A 22,201-nucleotide genomic window follows, 5' to 3' on the forward strand; every position below is an offset into this window, starting at 1 on the left:
AGGCAGACTGAGGAAGAGGTCAGCCAGGTGACTTTGACAATTATCGTGCTCTACAAATGTCAAACTGAGTAGGGAGAAGGCAGGTGGAGCAGAGCAGAGCTCACCAAGGAGAGCACCTCACACCGAGCTGAGCAGGTGGGAATGATGCCCACGTTGGTTTGGCCGTTCAAATACTGCAAAACTCACTTGTAGTAAGTCTGGCCCCTTTCTGGTTTACATGCACAGCTCCTTCAGTTTGGAAGCAGTCACAGCAGTGCTGGTTGCTCCACTGTGGGAGCAGCATAGTGCTTTCTGCTCTTGCTTGAAGAGGTGACTGTGCTTTGCAAGGCTTTACAAGATATGAATTGACCAAAAGGTTACAGAGATGGAGCATAAGACTTTCCAGCTGAAGGGCTGACTCGCTTAGGATGAAGGAGACAGCTCTGCAGTCCTTGTTTTGGAGTCTGCTTTACCATTTTACACTTCCCTCTCCTGTTTGCTAATTTACAGAACGCACAAAATAACACAGCTAGAAACAACAAAAACTGCAACACCCTTGCACGAAAACACCCCAGAAATTCGATTATTCTGAGATGAGCCCTTGCACTCAGATAAAATGTCCCTTAAAAAACTCGGAAATTGCACCGTTTGGTTGGCTGTCAGTTCTGGCTGAAAGCTCTGAGGGTTCAGGTTCCCACCCTGCTGCTCCTGCAGAGCACTGTGCATTCGGCGTGCAAATGTATTTCACCATCTCAAACGCTGTGAAAACAGCAATGCTGGGAGAATCGAGTGTGTTCTGAAAAGAGAGAGTATTTGTTTTGATTTCAAAGACACGTGTGATGGGAAATGAATTACAGAGCCACTTCAGGTGTCTTTTCAGCAAGTTGAGGCTCTGCTTCCTAATCCCTCCCCGTGCCCATAGCTGCATCCTGCTGAGCTGGTCAGCTGCAGTGCACTCTGCAGGTACAAACATCCTGAAGAGCTCTGCTAAGTACAGCCAGACTTAATCCTGTGCTCATTCTTTGATGAATTCGGATATTAGTGTCCACTTCTGTTTCAGCTTTGAACAACCCAAATCCCTTGCACGTGCTAGAGTTCAAAGAGAAAATGCATTTTAATTTCCGTGCGTTAGACGTGCTTCAAAAATGTGCCAGAAAATCTCATTGTTTGGGTTTTCAGCTGCTGCTATCACTATGAAACAAAGTTCTCTCCTTGTTTTGACAGCAGTCCTCCCCATTCCCTGGGGGCCTATGGACCATGGCACTCCCTGTAAGGAAATGCTGCCCCATTATCTTTATTCCAAACTGTACAAAACATTTTTAATAAGCTTTCATTGATACGTAAATTCTTTTCCTTTTAATGGCAATGTTATTTACTTATACTTCTTATTTCAGGGGTCACTTTGAAGTACCAGACTGCTGTTAATAGCTTAAGTGGATTATTGTTGCGTTCTCATCTGTCACCGTGCTGCCCTGCAATGAGCTGCTTGGCTTTGAAGGCTCTGAAAGCAGAAATCGCTGTTACAGGTTTTCACTGAAGATGAAGGGATCCTTTATTTTTTTTTCCAAGTGCCATACTGACATTTTAAGAAGAAAGGATGTTCACCTCACTGTATTTGCAGCGTGTCACCTCCCATGTTCCTGATGTGTCATCAGCCTGAAGGTGACATCTGGCACACGTCAATGGGATGTCCAGTGCAGCATCTTCTGGTACTCCTGAGCACACATGGAGCTGCTATGAGCCAAGCGGGGCCAGGCTGAGGAAGGCCCTGAATTGATCACCCTGAAATGTACAGCAAGCATCAATGTATTTTTTTCCTTTTTATTAAAAGGTCCCACAGCATTTTGTGTCCGTAAGGTCAGCATGCCAACATTATTCCACGATTCTTTCCATTTCTCAGAGTAGCTTAGAAATGATAACGCCACAATGAAGTGCTCTGACCTTATCAAGCACTCGGAGGTTAGCAGAATGCAATGCCTCTCATGCAGAACCTCCCTGAAGAGCCTTTGACATTCCTTCGCCTAATCCTGCTTTGGTGTGAGGCAAACTTTTGACATTTCAGTTTTAGTGGAAATTCTGAATTTGGATTAATTCTAACTGCAAGGAAACGCAACGGGTAATGAGCAAAATTAAAAAGGCATCATTGCTTAAGAAAAAGTGTTTGCTGTTTTTGTTTTGTTGTTTGCTTTACTAATCTGCTGCAAACCTAGAAATCCATTTCATGCGAGGCAAAATCTGTAGGGTTGCCTTGGATCATTAAGCAAACCTTGGCCTATTTAATTCTGAAGAAAAAAATTGTTTATTTGGAATTTACCACACTTTGCAATGCAGTGATGGGTTTTGTGCCTCACTGTCCCCTCACTGGGGTGTGATGAAAGCAGCTGCCAACTTGCAGCACAGAACCTCTCTGCAGTTCTCTGCCATTTATGTACCATTGTACTCATGGATTTGGAAGGAGTGAGTTCTGCAGGAAGTAAAAGCTTTCTCCAACACTCTGCTGTCACAGCTCTGTGCTTCGCTCCCGACGGGGCAGTAAGGTGGCACAGCAAGGAGGAATCCAAGTGGAGGAACCCTGAGCAAGGTTGGCCAAGCTTCCTGGGGCAGCATCCCTCCTCCCCAAGGGCAACAAAACCCAACATTTTGTGCCATGGGGATTTTTGAGTCCATTGGGTATAGAGTGGCATTCGTGCAATGCACAAATAAAGCACTGGCAGAATTACCATGCGGATGTCTGTCTGTGTCAAAACATGAACGTTCATGAGACTGAGCAGTTCACTCCACCATGATGTCACGTGGGCACACAGCGACTCGCACCCGAAGTGCCTGTCAGCATAAGCAACTGATAATCAATATTTAATGACAATAAATAATCCATTAAGCAGGCCAACGTGCCATGTTGCATAGCAGCAGTGAGGCAGCAGGCACTGGCAGCACCTTGTCTCTGTGCTGCTCGTTCCAGTGATTTTGCTTCGTGCAGAGCGAGATGGGGAGAGGCAGAAAGGAGAGCAGGAGGAGGGAAGCAGCAAATGCAATGCATCTGTTCACCGAAACTCTGGTTCTGCCTGTAATATTTTGTCCCTCACAAAATTACTGTCAACACAGTGCATATTAAGATAGAAATAAATATATCCTGAGCATATCTGCAAGCCAAGTGAATGCAGGGGAACGTTAGACACCGAACAACCAACATTCATTTTGCTTGCTTTGTATTTCAGTGACAGTTAGAAACGTTTAAGCAACTTTTTCATTGCCGCTTTCCTGTGGACATACATCAAGGGGCCTTCCTGCATCTGCAGAACATGGCTGGGGGGATTAGGCAGGACAGAGCAGCAGGTCACGAGGTCACCATCCATCCTTCCTGTTCCTATTCGTAATTTATCAGAGTCTGCAGTGTATCAAAGCACAGCTCTGGGACTGACAGCTCGCTCTGATCTTTGGCTGTGGAGGAGCTGGAGTGATGGAGCCTTCCTGGCTGCATGCTTGGTATTTCCTGCAGCAGCCAGCACAGGAACGCTGTTCCTAGAGTAGGTCCCAAAAAGCACAACTGGGTATGGCTGTGCAACGGGCACAGGGCAGTATTCACATCTGTACACTTGGACTTGGGCTGCTCAGATCTCTCAGGTCCATTTCTTGGCCATTTCTGCAGTCAAGGGATGAAATCACACTCTAAAAGCCCCAAATGGCCCAATCATCACTGACAATAAACGCCTCCTGGGACAGGACAGCCTTTTCCAAGACAGTGAAAGATTTCCTCGAGACCCAAACTGCAAGAAAAAGCATCTTCCAAGTTTCAGATTAAACCCAGATATTAAGACTTCCACTTGAAAATTCAGATGGAAGCTTCTTTACAATATATCACATTCTTAAATGTGAACTGTTTGTTTCTAAATTTGATTTCAGTGTACATACTTGTAGATATCTCAATAGTGATTGATTCCAGTGAAATTTATTTTCCATTGTTTTGCCTAAATACTAATTACTGAGCTCATGTCAAGATAATTTGATGTCTGTGTTAACAACATGTCTACAAGGCAAATTCTTATCTTGTCTCAGTGCGTATTGAAGCATTTATTGCTGCATGCCTTCTGAAAATTTATGCCTGAAAGTTTTTTTGATCTTTTTGTTGCTGTTAAATGAGGTAGAAATAACTATATATTCTAATTATAGTATTTGCAGATGGCATTTGGAAAAGATATCAAGTAGTGTCAGTTTGCAATGCGGAGTTTGGTATTTTGTGAGCTGCCTTCTATAATCACTAGATTTGGGGCCACATTTTAACGTTTCGTTGTGCAGTTATGCAGTGATATTGGTGCGAGCAGTTACCAGAACTGGGCACATGAATAAAATGAATGAACAGAAAAGGAAGTCTCGTTCAGCACTGCAGCATGACTTGCAGGTAGGCATAGTCAGGGCTCTTGCTGAGCCACGCACGTTGGAGCTATTGAAAGGGAAAGGCATGAAGGATGGATTCTGTTCTCTGCGTCACCCTCCCGATATGTCAGTCCCTTCACATGGAGCTGGTGAAAGAAGAGCTGTGCTTTGTGATGTGCTGAAAAGCCAAAGCAAGCTCATCCCCTTTATGAGAAAGACAAACTACTGAGAAAGAATGATGACTGAATCACGGGAGCTCTACACTGCAGTATCGAAGAAGACAGCTTGCTGCAGGGATGTACTGACTGTCCATAAGGGGAGCTGAGACAAAAGGCTGTGTCACCCAACTCCTGCACATGCAATCGAGAACCCTCAGTTCACATATGAGAATCTGCTCCCCACTTCTTTGCAAGGGCAGCCCGTATTGATAGGTTTTCTTATGAACTTCAGAAATGGAAATTCAAAACAGCCATTGTAGAACAAAGATGAGCTCAAATGAGGCAGACACCAGGACAGTAAGATGTTCTTTTTATTACACAGAAACAAATCTGGAATTTCTGCTTCACTACTGACATAGTGATCAGACTGTTGCATAACTCCATAACCACACGGTGAGAGGTTCTTTATGGAACATAGATTTTGCACATTTCTGCTAACCACCCTGCAACTGCAAGTGCTTCGGACTGAATCGCTAGTGACCTTTCTTTGCGAGACACCATTAATTGCATTTGCACTTACAATGAAGCTCAAGTGTTACTGAAGATTTAAGGGGGCTTGGCTGGGTTCAGTTCCTAATACAGTAGCAATATCAGCCACAGTGCTTCCCAGCCTCTGCACCCACAGTCTGGTCTAGAAAAGCTTCCCAAAACTACAGAACTTCTCAGCTTTCTGGGCTCTGGGTCAGCAACAGTAGGAATTCATCACACTGCTCACAGTGCCCAGGGCTTGGAGTTATTGTCATCATTTGAGATTTTGAGGAGATTCCAGCACTGGTGCAGGTTGTCTAAAACAAAAAAAAAAGGTTACCAGAGGGTTAATTTCAATTACGTGTCAGCTCACTCCAAAGCTATGTGAAAAAGTCAGGTTTTGGACTGTCAGTAAAAATATTTGTATACCACTGCCCAAAGTTTATGAGGTTTTCTAACACAGCTGACAAAAAATTGAACATCTGACTGATCTGGGTGGGATACACAGACCTTCCTCATGCAGTTATTTCCCTGAGGAACAGAGAAGAATGACTCAGTGCCCAATTATCCTTGATTTTCATGCAATTTACAGAGAAAACATTGTAAATTGCATCTCTCATGTAAATTATTTCAAATGAGTATTCATTAACACAGGTGACTTTGCTTGCCACAGCTCAGCTGGCTCTGGGGACTCATCTGTTGTCCTAAATGGGGATTTACACAGCGACTAGCAGAAACAGAAAGGGGGAGAAAAGCCCAGGCAGAAGCATACAAAGAGCACTCATTCATAAACAAAAACAACAGAGACAACTTGAGAAACACACACTGCACAACATTAACATGTCTTGTCAGCAGCGTATTTATTTCCTGACATTTAAAGGCTAGATTAATTCAAATTTAACTCTGGCATCTGTGGCTGGACTCATCTATCACTTTATTTTAACATTCTTTCAATAAATAACTTACAATACGTTAAAAACATTCAGCGGGTATTAATAATATGCAAATTTGAGTGGTAAAAGGCACTAAGGTAGAAGGTTGTAAGGTGCTAAAAAGCATCATGCTGAAGAGTTACAATCTACCATTCACAGAAACACATGGGTTGGCCATGGTGCTCAGAGCACAGCCTCAGACACATGGCCACACCATTCCATGGCCTTGCAGCTCCCACCTGGGACAGAAACCTTGAAACATTAGATTTTCCTTTAAATAGATTGTATTCATTTCTCCTTTGAAAGCTCAGCTACTGAATTCCTATACAGCATGGGTGGTTTGGGTGGGTATGGTTCTCTTCCCCTACTTTATGCCTTAGCCAATAACCAACCATTCTGATAATTACCTACTCAGCTCCTAATTGATCTTTTTCCATACATTTTAGTAAACAGGAAATTGGATAGAAGGATTTCACACACAATTTATGATCAAACTAAACGTGCCATCTGTCTTACTATATTGAAATGCAAATTGTTTTCTTTCAGAGTGAGTCCTTAGGAATTTATACACTCAACCTCAGTCTTTTCCTTTCAAAACAAGATAGGGTCAAATGAATGGGAGAGAAAAAGACATTTTTAAGTGGTGTCTAATCTTGCTGTAACAACAGTACCTGTCCCTTTGGATTGCCAAATCTTGAAGCAGGACAGCAAACCTGGCAGCATGATCTGCTCTGGGCACTGTTGCAGAACTGGGCATCACTTCCATGCTTCAGGAATAGCTGGTACGTACTGGGCTTTCCAGAATAGCATAAGGAAGCCAGATCTTAATGAATTTCCAATGGGATTTGTGTACCTAACTGTCATGTTCCTCCAAGAGTCATTTTATTACAATTTTGAAGGAGGCTTTTTGTAATATTATTAAAAGCTTTTGTTTAGGGTCTCACTGAATCTAAACTGGCAGAATTCCGTTTTCTTCAGCTGAATGACATTGCACTACTGGTCACACTGGCCTTGAGCTTTTGTGTTGGAAGCCGTCCTCATGGTTACCAAGCCCAACTCATGTTGCAAACTTAGGACATCAAGAAATAGTCCACAACTAACTAGTGCAGGAATTCACTTGAGATCTGCAACTGTAGTACAGGAGGTTCCTGAGTAATGGCTTGCAAGCTGCCAAGGCAGCCCATGCAGCCATCAACCTGATTTTTTGCCTGCTTCACTGTGAGGAGGTTGCTCAGAGAGATCTGGATAGGTGTCACCACCAAATAATTTTTTGTGGCAGCTTTCTCCCTCTTTTTGGAAGGTCTTGCCACTGCTCATAGGAGCATCTGTCACCTGGTGGAAACACAGGCGTGGGTTTCTGTCCCCATCACCCAACCTGGCACAGTGCTGAGGATGCAGAGCATGAGAGGGTCAAAGTACTTGGGGAATTGCAAGCCTTGCCTGGTAACACTAATAGATTGGCAATACTGATGAGCTTTATTAAAAAACAAAAAACAAAAAAACAAATCTCTAATTCCCAATTGTGGTTCAGTTCAGGATAACAAAAGTGCTTATATTTAGTCATGGAAATAAATAATGCATGAGTGTTACCATGGCATTTTAGCAGCATTTGGGCCTGAAACAGGCGTTGCTGTCATCCCTTCTCAGTCTGTTCAAGCCTTATATTTGTGACAGTTCATTTCCTTAACATTAAACTTTAACCAAATGTTATTTCCTTTTATGAAAATCAGTGGTCTCCATTAGATGTGCTTGGGCTAGATTTGCTAAGGAGCATTTATGTGTAATATTTAGTGTCATCCTAAAGCTACTCATCACATTTTCTACTTTATTTCAAACTGCAGAAGGAATGTTTGCCAATAAAATGAAATGTATAATTGCAAATCTAATTGCTCATATTGTTTTCATTAATGTGCTTGCCAACTGGTTCTTTTCATGAGAAAAACACATATGTCCAATTTCTTGTTTTAAAAGGTCCAGTTGTGAGATTTCTAGCTTTAAAAGTGTAAGCAGTTGCTAATTGTCGACTACTGTTCTTCATCATTTTCCCCCGTGAGCTTTTTTCTGTGTGTATCTATCTTAAATTAAGCAGCTTGACTACATGGCATTGCTAACAGCTCCTTGAAAACACTGCTGAAATACAACTCATCAAGTGGAATCTGTAAATCCATTTTAAATATATTCAGGTATTAGAGCCACCTCTCAAGCCTGGATTGCCACTGCTATGAGAATCTGAAGGTTTTCAGTGCCCCAGCTCCCTCCTTAATATCATCACTAAATATTTTTTTAGTTTTGTGAATTACCCTTCTGGCTGTTTTACTTTCAGAGTAATAACATGACCCAGAACAGGACTCGTTCTGCACCATCTCTTAGTTACTGATTAGAGTCAGAAGATTTATGACCAGCAGTTTGATTTCGGTTTTCACCCAGGTCTGCACATCTCTTAATGGATAACTCAGCCCCAGACAAGTTTAATAATTCCAGACAACACTCTGCAACTATCCTTCTGTGATTTTTGAATATGTTTTACTTTAACCTTGAAGAAAAAAAATAATAATTTAACAAGCAGAAAAATTATTATAGGTATTTATGTTGACTTCACTTCTGACAGTGTTTAAGGACATTCAGCTAATGCAACCAGCTAAGCAGAATGAGAAACTGAGCTGGAGTGTACTTAGCAACACCAGACTTCAGCAGAAGCACCATTATTAACTATAAAATACCATCATATATAAACCATAATGGACAGAAGGGCAGAGTGTGAGCAATACTATCCAAGACCTCAGCTACAAGGACAGCAATTTTAACCTGCTTAGGATGGTGAAAAGCCATTGCAGTGTTCTCACGTAGAGATAACAGAAATCCATCAAGCCAAGAAAACCTGCTGCCTTTCGTTTTCCAAAGGTGAGCAGCCATACCATGCACAAAAAGCTTCCTTGACCAACAAAGGCATTTTCAGTGCAAACATCATACAGCAACCTGTGAGTGTGTGCACCTGGTAAGTACAGTCAGGAATGAATTGAGATGGGAAATATTTTTACCAATAAACACAAGAGAGGGAGAATTATTTTAATTATTATTATTTATTCCTATGAATATTTGGATAAAAAAAAATGTTGCTCAAAGCTAAGGAACAACAATGCCAAAGCCAGTATGATGAAGCTGAAGAGGGCTCCTGAAATAACTCATGATATGGAGGGAGGGCTTTAGGCTTATTGCTGCACTGAAACCGAATAACTGCAAACAGCCTCGTTGACAGTGCCTTTCAGTTGCAGAAAATTTCTTACGGTTAATAGCAATGATTATATATGTGACAAATGAACTCAGAGCAAGTGAGAATGTATATGACAGTCAGGAAAGTATTATACTACTGCTTAAAACTCTTATTTCCATGGCAAGAATTTCAGAGTCAGTCAGTTTTTAAGATGTAGCCACTGTAATTTCAATTGAACTTCAGCTTGATTCCCCCTGATCACAGATGTGATCAACCTTCATGGCCCTTGGTGAAATTAAGGAGCTAAAAAAAAGGTCAAAAATAATACTTCTGTCTCACATTAATTCCCTGTAACTCTCATTCGTTGTGGTCACAGCAATTGCTGTTGCACTTTAATAATAAATAGCAAGAAAAAAAAAACAAAATCTGCTGTGTCAAAGTAAAACCATTCCCATCTCTATTCTGTTGACAACACATAAATATTGCATATTATACATTTCCCACTTTCTCTATTGCTGCATGGAGAAAAATATTCTTAGTTGCTTGCTGAAGCTTAACCCAAGGAAGCAATTAAGGGCTGCAATTAAAACAATTTAAGCTGCAGAAATGCAGCTAACAAGTTGTTAGTATGATTTTCCTATGTCATTGTTATCAGAATTCTGCAGCCACCTTTCATCAGTGGTTAAGGAGCATCAGGAGAATGACACCAAACCCAGACAGTTGGTGGAGGCTTTCACCTCTTCCTAACAGCTCACAGAATGAAGTACAGCAGCTTTTCAAAATGATCCAATGCACACTGAGAGTTTAATGAGATTTGGATCAAAACTGTAATTCATGGAACAAAAGAGAACTCAGTAAGACAAAGAGCTCCATTTGTCCCCTGGCTGATAAGGCTGGAAATCAGCACCCCTGGTTCCCCATGGAGAATTAGCAAGATTCCAGTGATCAACATCCTTGGTGTTTGTGACTGAGATACAGGTGAGAGATCGGGAGGAAAAGATGCAAGCAGTTGAAAATATGGCCATAATTTATTTGTGAAATGGATGCTTTCATTTCTCCAGTGGGGAAGTAAATGCTGTATATGTCAGACCACTTTTCCTTTGTAGAAGCGAGTGAAAACATCAAGTGGATAAACATGGCGTCTCAGGCAGATCCCTCTCTTGCAATTGTTTTTTCAAATGAGGCTATTTCCTTTGGTCCAGATTTTCACCTGTGGCTGCAGAGACATTTCTATCATGATGATCTGTGTGGGAGTTTGTTTGTGTCTGCTTGGAAGTGTCAAAGGTGCCACAGAACTTGGAAAATGCCTCGGCAGAGCATCTGCTCTTCTGCACCATTTTTATTCAGCATTCTGTCCTGAAAAGGTAGATGTCACTGCTAGGATGGATGACATGCAATAGGATGGCTTAACCCTGGAAGCTGAATTTTCTATACGTAGTGCAATTAGGATGGGCTGTCATGAAGGGATTAATACCACAAGGTGCTTATCATTTCTTTTAGTCATAGCAGAGCAGCCCATCAATCTGAAATCTGTTCGGTCACAGTGTCACTTGCTCCCTTGTCTTTCCCCAAGGCCCAAGAAACAGTCTTTATAGGGAAATCAATACTGAGTATTGTTGTGAATACCTTCAGACTAATCAAAAGCATGGGTGATGTGAGTGGGGAGAAGGATTTCATTAAACTTAACAAATTATTGGTGCGGTGTGATGGTACGGTGTTAAATGGATGTCACAGTGCAGACAGCTCATGTTTAAAAAAATACTCATTACATTTCACCCCGGAGTAATGATTTATGTGATTGGGGTGTTTTCTTGATCTAATCTCTCCTCCTTCTTAAGATTTTCTACTGCCAACCATCTTTGTTATTGTGGACCACTCTCAATGCAAAATGTATAGCAATAGTCAAATCCCCAGGAAGGTAATATTCCGCATGAATGCTTAATTTCAGCAGTGCTACCTCAGAGCTATATTCATGGATTCTTTAAGGACCATTAATGCATAGGGATTTTAGTAAGCTTAAAACATTAAATCCAATCCTCATCCCATCGTTAGGTTTTCAGTCCCCTTCACATTATGAGGAACGGCGTGTCAGTGAACTGAATCATCATGCTTCGAAACCACAATGTGATGCTACATTCTTGTGATGGATGTGTACATAAGCATGTACCAGAAACCCAGTACTTGCCTTTTGAGCCATGAGATGGGCATCAAGCAGTCATTCTCCACCAGCATCCCATACCAGTTCTAAATGAGAATGAGTACAGCAGCATCTGCCAGCATATTCTTAGGCATTTCAGGGAATAGAAAGACTGTATAATTAACAAGTCAGCACCCTGCAACTACCCTGAGGCAGTGTGGGAGCTAAAAATGACTGAAGAAATGCAAGGAGTGGCAGAAGGACTGGTTAAGATCATTCAAAATGTGAATTTGCTTTAAAGAATTGAGTGGAACTGTTGTCTTAGTAACCCACTCCGAGAAGGGAAGCATTCTGGGAAGTTGGCATGCAGTCACTGCAACATCTGCACAGCGAGGCAGGTTGGTGAGCCCTGTGTAAGCACCTGGAAATACCTGGCACAGACTGTGATGGAACTGAGCTGGCATCGGACTAGACAGACCCAAAAAAGTTTGCTTTCTCCTTATGTCCTCAATTTCCCCAGGAAAGTCAGAAAAATAGAAGTGTTGGATTAAGGCCACTTCTATTCCGGGCTGGATTGGTTAAGTACAAACACAGTACAGAATGAGAGAACAGCAGGAAGCTTGGTTAGGCTGTCTGCTGACCCTGGGTGATGCTGTCTCCCCCCAGACACCACTATCCTGTGGAGCATTAGGTGCCCCTATCCTGCCAGGTACTGCAACTCACTGCCAACCAAAGCCAGGCACCGTGAGTGGCAGGCTACGTGCTGCTGGCACATTTGAAAGGATTTTCAGCATTATGGATTCGTAGCAGAAAAAAACAGTTATCAAAATATTAAATAAGAAAATAGGTTCAAGGGATGAATGGCGCAAAAGCTCTCTGTCGTGGAAATGTGTTCTGCAATTACAGTTTGTTAAAAATTCATGCTTTCCTCCAGGCTAAACCATCTGCAGTAATTCAACCTCCCTGTGTGGATACTCACAGGAAAAAAAAAAAGAAAGAAAGAAAGAAAAAAATCCCCCTGATCTGAAAATGAATCTTCAATAATAAAATTATTCTTTTAAGAACCCCACTGTTATTGTAAAAGCACAATTAAATGTACCAAATAGAAAGTCCTGACTGGAGTGCTTGAAATGATCTCTTATGAACAGTCCTTTGTAAACACATCCATACTTCATTAGCCTGCTCTGCAAATAGCACAGAGCTCCGCAAGCACTCGCACAACAAATAATCTTTGCAGTAACACTTTGTTTTTCAGTGATCTGAAGTATTGGTTTAATGGCCAGTAGTGAATTTCAGATAATCTGTGATCCCTTGCTGAAGTTTTAAATTGTGAGAATGGTGCTTGCAAGTCTGAAATTCAAATGGCTTTAGTGGTTTAAATGTAGAAGAAAGGTAATTAGTCATAAAAAGTGGTACATGATGAATATGGCGCCCCAATTTACATTCAGATCGGACTTCTTCTGGTCTAAAATAGAAGGCAAAGCAATTAACCAGCAAAGGCATTAACTGCTTGGGTTATTTATTACATAATGAGCAAATGCATCCACCTGCCACTTTGCTTTGCAATGCTGTTTTTCATTGGTTGGTAATGCATTCATAACGCTGGGTTTTCTTTACTGTTTTGGTGATTAACGACAGGGCACTGGATCAGATACTGCCTTCAGTTGCTCTACAAGAACATAAAAGTTCTTCTAGGAACAGCACTTGGCCCACTGCAATTTCTGAGTGTAAAAAGACCATTTAATGTAATGGAAAGGATTCAATGTTTGAATTTGGCCCACTTGGTTTCCCTGACCCCTCTTGTAGTGCTTTTCCTCGCGGGCAGTTTGGTGAGCTTTCATTTGGTTGCTGGAGTCAATCGTCCCTCAAACACAGCCCATAGCCTGGTGCAGCATCTGACAGACACAAACTGCACTTCATGGCATCACATTCAGGGTAATTACAACTTTGCCAATTACATGACCATTTCAGCTGGCTGTTATCTTCTTCTCCATTCTCTCCCCAAAACCTTTTGGTGATCTTGTCAGCAAGAAGCAGCTGCTGCAGCCCAACCTGGTGATGGGGGACGTTATGTCAGAGGGCTTTTGGTGCACACAAATATCATGCAAGGCTCTCTGAGACTTCTGAAGAGTAGAAATGAGCCGTGTTACTGTGTATTTTCAAACACCTTGGCGCACTGGATGAAATAGGAAGGTCCCTGGAGAAAACACCCTTTTAAAATATATCTCATCTGCTAATGTCCTCTAGGAGCTCTCACCCGGGGAACTGCAGGGAACTGCAGCCCTGGTGAGCAGAAGGGCTGATCCACGTGGATGCAGGTTGCTATTGAAGGGCTGCTAATAGCATTCAGTTCCCACTGATCCAAACCATCGTCCCGTGGAACTGAGTCATCCTCACTGCTGATAAATGAATGAGAAATGGGGAGTTGTTCAGGAACATACCCAGACTACCTCGATGAATGTTTGCCTGTGAGAACAAGTGAGAAATATGGTGTGCTGAACATTGCTTCTCCTGAGAGGGCAAATGACTAATACCTAAATGCCAGTCCAGTTTTACTGCCATTGCACAGAAGAGCAAAAATAAGCGCTTACTAAATGAGAGGAGTGATAGGATTAAATACGGGTTAATTTCCAGCCTCCATATCAGAATTAAAAAATAGCAAGGGATAAAGTGTAAGAAAGCTAAAAGCAAAGAACTTTGTGCTGTGAAATACACAAAGACTCTTTGTTACAACATATAACACTCTGGATAGCTGTGTTCATGTACGTCATCTGCAGAGTGCTGCTCTTTGCTGAAATTAAATCACTTAATAATTTGCCAGCTGTACAGCAAATATCTCACACCAAGGGCAGGAACACACGCAGGCAAATAGCAAGCCTTTCGAGTGGCTAGCCTGATTTCATCCTATGCAGTTCACTAAGGAATAGTTTACATACTAATAATGTAAATTAGATCAATTACTATTTTCATTTGTATGAAGCCATTATTATTAATAAAACTCTTCTTCCTTATAGAGAGGAAGCACACCTATTTTTTCCTCTAACTCTAGGAGACCTCGGACATCATTAATGCTCGAGCTAGGTAGAAGTGCTTTTGCCTCACACCTATTATTACTGGGTTTCGTGTCTGTTTTTCTCATCAATAAATTTGCATGCAAATTAACATTCTCTTTCAGTGGAGCCTTGCTTATCTTCCAGTGTACCTGTGTACAGATGTAGAGACACAGAATTTCAGATCCATTCACAGAAAAGTTCCATGTAAGTTGCTATGTACATTTACTGAAGCTATACAATGCAGAAGAATGGTTGTTTACTGTTCCCATTTCTACTTTTCATGTATGGCAGACTCTGGTTTTAAAATCTGGAATGGAAGGGGTTTGTGTTTTCTTTCTGTCTGTGTTTTGTTGGGGTTCTCCTGATTATTATTCATATGTTGTATCTGCAGTAGCTACAGTTATGAGGTAAATCACCACACTAGTGTATTTCTAAGGACAGTGCAGTTCTGCTACTTCTCCCCTTGCATTGCCAGGTATATTTTTTTCTGAATTTGCAAAAGGAATTATACAGACTCACTTGATTGGAAGTATTGAACCAGGGCTGCACTGTCAAATGGAAATAAGAAGAAAAAAGGCAGAGCAAAAGGTTTATACACAGCACCAGAATGGGCCCATGCTTGGACTGAGGGTGCAGCCCATTGGGACATATCACAGAATCTCAGAATTGTAGGGGTTGGGAGGGACCTTCAGAGATCATTGAGTCCAAGCCCATGCCCAAGCACCTCCCTAGCCCAGGTTGCACAGGTAGGTGCCCAGGTGGGTCTTGAACATCTCCAAAGAAGGAGACTCCACCACCTCTCTGGGCAGCCTGTGCCAGTGCTCAGGGTGACAGACCCTTACTGTGAAGCCCCTTGGGCTGACTTGGCTGGTAACTCCCCAATGCAATGCACAGGTCACGGGAACAAGATTCATCTGTGTAAGACAGCCTGGAAAACATTCCCAGAAATAAAAATTAAAAAAAAAAAGTAAAAATGTGAACTAGGCAATGTGACTAGATCCCTGACAAACACAGCAAAGCTACGGTGTCACACCCAAATGTGAATGACTCCATACCACAGCACAGGTAGGGCTTGCATCAGTGTATCTAGGGGCTAGAAAGGCCAACTTCCATTCACAGCAGATGTGACATTAGCAAATGTAATGCAGAGTCTGGACTGGGGGTAATGGGGTGCAGAGCTGTGGTGATCACCAAGAACAAAAATACCAGGGATAAAGTCAGCAGCAAAAATGAAGCTGAGCTTCTGAAGTTCTCACCTAGAAACTTCTGCAATAAATATGTAAACCCTGCACAAGGGCTGGCTTTGTTGTCTAGTTCTTAACCTCTGCCAAAGCACCAAGAAGCCTTCCTTTGATCTTGAAGTTTGAAGCAAGTCAAATGGAGGTGCTTAGCACATCATCCTCCTCTGCCACACTTAAGAATCATGACAACTGCATATGCTGGATAGAGAGTAAAGTTTGCTTCTTAAATTAAGCTTAACACCTCCAAATCTCAAGAAAAACAAACAAAAACAAAAATAAAAACGACTGTTTCCCAGAATACTTGAAAACTTTATAGCAGTTTGTCCTATGGCAATAAAACGTGCTTAAGAATAAGCACTTCATTTCTTTTTTGTCTGTTACAACGATTCCATTCAAGCAAGCCTCAGCTGTGCAGGTAGCAGACATCCAAACATAGGGGCATCCATTTGTCATTTCTTACCTAATGCCACATAGCTCGTATCATTAGCTGGCTAATACTGGAGAAACACAGGCTAGTAATATCAGCTTTTTGTAACAGAGCCTTTCAGGTTTGAAATGGATGCAGACAAAGGTATGACACCCTATTATAGAGAGATGACTTATCAGAAAGACTTGAACAAGAGCTGACAAACACTGGACAGTTGTGTTTCTCTCAGAGCACTGAGAAGTGGGAGGAAAGGAGTTCTTTGCAGTTTGAGTCCAGCTACAGATGCACCCGTTCACATTTATGCTGTCATCTCAGTGGCGTTTCCTACATCCATGTGAGCAATGGCTGGTGCAAAAGGAAAGTGAATGGAAGACAAAGATGTTTGCCTGTTGATTTCTTAAACTGTCAAAGTAAGACTAGAATATTGATTTTGAAAAGCATCACGTGAATAGGAAATGTTCTCAACTGAAATTTCATCACAAGTATATGTTTAGTGTATCTGTATGGGCAAAATGCCTGGCTCCTGCTGTGCATGTCAAAGCTGCACATTCAGATGGCATCGCCGTGTGGTTATTCTGGTGTTTCTGTGGGGCTGTACAAGCTCATTTGTGAACACTGAAAACACTCTTCAGAATGTGCAGAGTGCTTGCTGACCTGCTGTGTATTTGACTTTATGTCTTCTAAAACGTAATTATGAAGCACTCAAATATCTATAGCTAATGGAATGTGTGGAAGAAATATACATATTTTTACTGAGGGAAATGCAAAAAGACCACTGAGTGACACAGCCCAAGAAACAAGAAGCTTCCCAGCCTGAGGCACTGCTGCTGACTGGTAAGACAGAACCATGAACAACTGGCCACTCCTTTCCAGAGGCACAAAGGCAGTGTTCAGAGAGCCAGCCACTGCTCCACTGCAACTGGACGTCGCCTGTGAAGAATAATATCTTAAAGAAAGATCTTAGATATTCAAGGGGAAAACTCCCAAATTCTAACTCAAATGATTTAACCTAATTTGAATTGCATTACTTTTCTCCCTCTCTGAGCATTAATTGGAATCTTTGACAGATGGGTTTACTGTCAGTGAGATTAAAGATATGCCCGTCAGCCAGTGTTTACGAGTCAGCCTTCTCAAGCAGAGAGTTAAAATTAAAACCATTACCGTACCGTCACTTTCAAACCAAACTTAATGTCATAGCCAATACTTTGCAATTAAGTTGTACATTAAGAAACTAAGCAAGGAATCCTTCACCTTGGCTGGAAACAGAGGTCTTGAGCATTGGTGCACTGCCTGTGACAGCTGAGATTGGAAGCAAGGAAAGGGACGAGGAGCTCAGCAGAGCCCCACACGTGGAAGTTTCCCCATTCAGAACCAGGATCCTGCCCCTAACCAAGCAGGACACTCCACTCTGATCTGCCTGTAAGATGCAGTGTGGCTTCATCACCCAGAGGTTACAAGTTACAGCTCGCTCTAGGCACGTGCTGCCACCGTGAGTTGTTCTCTGCTGTTATTTCCCAAACTTTCACCCACATCCATTCCCCAGTGGGAGGTGACATCAATAACACCCATGGGTGGCATTGATGTCCTTCAGCTTTCCATCCCACTGCCATTTTGACACTTAGTAAAGGCAGAGTGGGAGCTCCTGTGCTGCAGACACAGCACAGCCCGACCCGCTGCTGACTGGGGAAGGTTTTCCTGCTGCATCTCAGCAGCTGTGCCCTGTACCAGTGCCTTCACCTGAGTGCTGGCTGGGAGACACAGGTCACGGCCGTGGGAGCTCAGTTTGCCTTAAGAGCAAGAAACGGTCTGGTAAGTTATTTTGAGACAGTGTGGCTGCACCCAGTGAGTAATTGGATGAGACAGGAGAAGCCTGAGGCTCTTCTGCGGGCCGTCGGAAGTACTGAGACAAAAATAAAGCAGGGTGACTTGCAATACTGATTTATCTTGCAAATAGCTCACATCGGCTTCAAGCATTTGTCAGCCGTGACTCACTTCACGGTGACAGGTAGAAAGGTCAGTGTTTTCCTCTTCTTGAACAGAGTAAACTGGGGCTGCTAACAGGTAATCAGTTTTCCAATTACTGGCTTAGTGAAAAATAATCAGTTTGCTCCCATCTTTAGCTTGAAAAATCTGAGGCTGTTGGTGATAACGAATTGTATTTTCAGTGCTCTAGAAAAATTAACTACTTAGCATCCGAAAAGCATTCACAAGTCAATCTGAAAGGCGAGAAAATGGGGACAATGGAAACTGTAGTCCAGGGCATATGGAGGAAGGAAGAGCACGCCAGTGTAGGCTTCTTAGCTTAGAGATGTGCTGAGATTTTATTATTTGGTAACTGATTGAAACTGCAGCCCAAGTCAACCAACCCTACTTTCTTTTTCTCCCATGCCATACAACCTTGCTGACATTTCAGTAGACTGTTGCCATAGATCAGTATACCCATTTCTTTTTCAATTGCCACAAGACTTCTGAACCTAAAACCGAGAAAATCCATTGTGTAAGAGCTCGAGTCAACGTTGCAGCACTAAATTACTTCAAAACAGTTCAGGAGCATAGAGACAGAAGAGGGAATAGAAAAAAATATATATATATGTAATCCCCAAACTTGACAATTTAATGACAAAGCATGGAGGTATTTTGAGCTTTTCACGAGAAAATGAAATTTTCTTCATAGAGGAAGGAAGTTTTATTGGCACATTTGAGGACAGCATTTAGTGAAGCTGTTTAGTAGTCTCAACTGGATGGATTTTTTCCCTTATGGCAGCGATGGACTGCAGCTGGACTCATTTGTCACATTGAGGTCACGGAGGTGTTATGACTGAGAAAAATAATCACATGTACTGCACTAGAAAAGCGTTCCCTCGAGAAAGCGAGGAGATATCACAAATAATTCTATTCCCCTCTAAGGACACATCATTAGGTGGTCTGAAATGGGAAGGTTCACGGTGGGTTAGAGGGGAGGTCCAGGCAGTTTGTCCTTTGGAAAAAAAATCTGTAAAATGGTGAATCCAGTTTGGTGAGCTCACAGGCATAAGAGATTGCTCAGAGAGATTGCAGCATAGAGAGGATCAGCTACCAGCGCCCAAAATGAAAATTCAGAGGAAGGAATGCTATTCAGAGTTTAATTATGTCTGTTGCCCTCTTCCTAACACTGCAGATATGACTCAGATACAGACATCAGCTAAACCCACGCGTGTTCAAAGTGATTGCTTCACTTACTTTTGTGGCCTTTTGATTTATTCCGACAGAGAGAGAATGAACCTCTCACACCTGCAGGAATAGAATTCTCTTTCCCCAACCTCTTCTGACCTGGTTGTGCTTTACACGCAATAAAAGAAATTATACTCATGGGTTTGTGTCTGTTCTTTAACCTTTCTAAAAGCTCTCTGAATGGATTAGGAGTTTGGAAAACTGGCCGGAGAATGGCATGGGCCAGCCCTGCGACAAATGTTTATTTTATTCTGATATTTCATTTGTTACAAATTGTTTTTTGGATTTTTTCCTGCTGGGCAGATAAGCAGAAGCAGGTAGAATCCAAGCTGGCTGCTGCCAGTACAACACTTTTCTCACATATTTTCCAGAGCCAGCATAGGAATGAGTTCATTTAGAATTGAAATTGGCTTATTATACTTTTTTATTACTAGCTTTTGACCAGGTGAGAAAGCACTTGCTAATATTCACAACATGCTGCACTACCTAGTTTTCACAAGAAATGTTACAAAAATAGTATAATCAGAAGTCTCAGTGCTGTAATGTGATAGAAAGCACAGCAATGACAGCAGAGCAGCAAGGTCCTAGGCTGCAGCAAGGGAGAATTCGCTCAAATGCAGCAGCCACAGACACAGAAACAGAGGAAGAAAATCTGCTTACCCTTGAAAGGCCTCAGGTACACAGGGAACCCCAGCAAGATGCACTCACCTCTACTGTCAACCCTTACATGAGTGCTGGGATGGGGTGCATTCCTGCTCCAGCCCTCCTGGTCACTCAGATGCATTGCATGCACCTGAGCCCCCCAGGTTGGCCCTGCCTTCCCACCAGGTGCTCAACCTCTGGTGCAAGTCATGACTTATGTTTCTGCTACAGAAGTGTACTCTATGTTTTGATTACTTTAGACCAGTAACAGAAGTTTGCAATAAATACATCAGAATAATGGAACCTACCTTTTTTGTGTGTGTGTGTGTGTGTGTGTGAAGTTATTACATGATATTTGCCATCACTGCTGATTGCAACATTTCAGTAGTAACTGAAGTAACTTCAGTACTGAAGCATCATGTGAACCTGCATGCACTGCTTTACTGAAGCACCATCATGAAAATCCCTCATTTCTGAGCATTTCAAAAATCTGTGATTTTTGTTTGCTTATTTCACGGCACTATAGCTTTGATCAGTGTCTGACCAAATAAATGAGGCCAGGTTTGTTTTGGATTGAGCAGGATTACAATGATATGATGGCAAAGCCAGCACAAAACCCATGAGGGTCGGGATGGCAGCGGATGGGGCAGCTCTCCCAGCAGCACTGCTGCCGTCCTCTGAATGATTGATGAGCTCTCTAGCAGCCTCACCTCACTTCTGCATTTCAGAAACATGCCAGTGCAGCTGTTTGTAGATGTAACCAGGCTTCGTGTGTTATAAATAATGAATCAGTTATTTAGATAGTACCACACCCAAGTGGTTTCTCTGAACTGGAGCTGTTGCAGAAATCCTAACAGTTTCACCTCTGCCTGGAAAGGACTGACAGCAAGGGAAGCCAGAAGCCTGAGGAGGAGGGCTTTGAGGAGGCCACGCTGGCTTGACTTTCATGGCCAAGTTACACCACAGAACATCTGTTCAGCTGCACTGCTTTCTCCCCAGCATCCTTCAGGTGTCACCCTTCCAGAGAACTTAACCTGAGAAGATGGCAGAAGGGTTGCAGCACTGACAGGTTCATAGCCAGAATCGCTTTAGGAGCAGTGGTTGTGCAGCCTGGGACACCACAGGGAATTAACACTAGTGGAGAAAGGTCTTTAACTCCCCACACCAAGAACGTGATCTGAGCAGCTTCACGACAAAGCTGATAAAAATGGAGTACTAAATACAGCGTGCAGCAGCCAGCTGCCAGCACGAGTGAGCGTTCCTGCTGTTCCCAGGGGGAGCGGAGGTGTGAGCAGCAGGAAGCTGCTCCATCTGCAATTCTATGCTGCTACTTGGCTTAAAAAAAAAGAGGGTGGGAAAAAGGCTTAACTTTTTAAAGGATATATTTTTTTAATCTCTTCTTACCCTTTACTTGGTATAATGTCCTGTAGATGCGATTCATGTCAACTCACGCTGTGGCAGCTTTAGAAATACTGAAGCTAAATAATGCAGTGCTCGATTCATTTTGGATAAGCTTACAGAGGGGCTGTCTTGTTGCTTAGGCTGTTGGCAGCCCATAGGATGAAATGAGCCTTCATTTTTTAATGATGAAGCAATCTTGCCAAAAGAGTACAGAGAAATTGAGCAATTGATATTTTGCAGGCTGGCTCTGCACTGGCGTCAAAGAGTCAAATCTCTTAACTTTATTATTTATTTAGCTTTTTAAACTGAAGATGGGAGTGATCTCACTTTACTAGATGGCAAGAACTTAACAAGCCTGTTTACTTTCTGGCACTGCCATTTCTCAGTAGTTTGCATCCGTTCAAATGCATTACTTCTCGAGCTTGCTATCTGCAGAAACATAAGAGTTCCCATGTGCCATTCCCTGCTTCCCAGAAAACCAAGACATGGAGATGTAAGTGTGCTTAAACCAAAAGCACCTTTTCATGTTTCCAGAGTTTTGATAAAATCTGACATCTTGTGTCAAAACTGGGAACCTCCAGAGCTGCTTTGCTGCACCAAAGGCAGAGGACACAGGTGTAGAAATTGCTTGTGGCTGGGTAATCATAATGAGAATGAGCAAAGCTGCTGGGTTTTGGTCTTGAAAGAACAACTAGAAGAGTATACAATTAGATAAAAGATAAATGGTAATTGCATCATATCGTTCTCGTGAAAGTCATCTAAGGTATCATTTTCAGATGCAAACAGTCTACATTAAGCTATCAGAAATGTGAACTCCTAAAACCACAATGGAACATTTAGAAAAAACCATTGCCTTATATATCCTGTGAAATGTAATCACTTTTTTAGAAGATGAAAATAGGTCCTTTCAC

The sequence above is a fragment of the Cyrtonyx montezumae genome, unplaced genomic scaffold (genome assembly GCF_038088225.1).
Source record: "Cyrtonyx montezumae isolate F1298 unplaced genomic scaffold, pur_monq_1.0 scaffold_9, whole genome shotgun sequence".
NCBI lineage: Eukaryota > Metazoa > Chordata > Aves > Galliformes > Odontophoridae > Cyrtonyx > Cyrtonyx montezumae.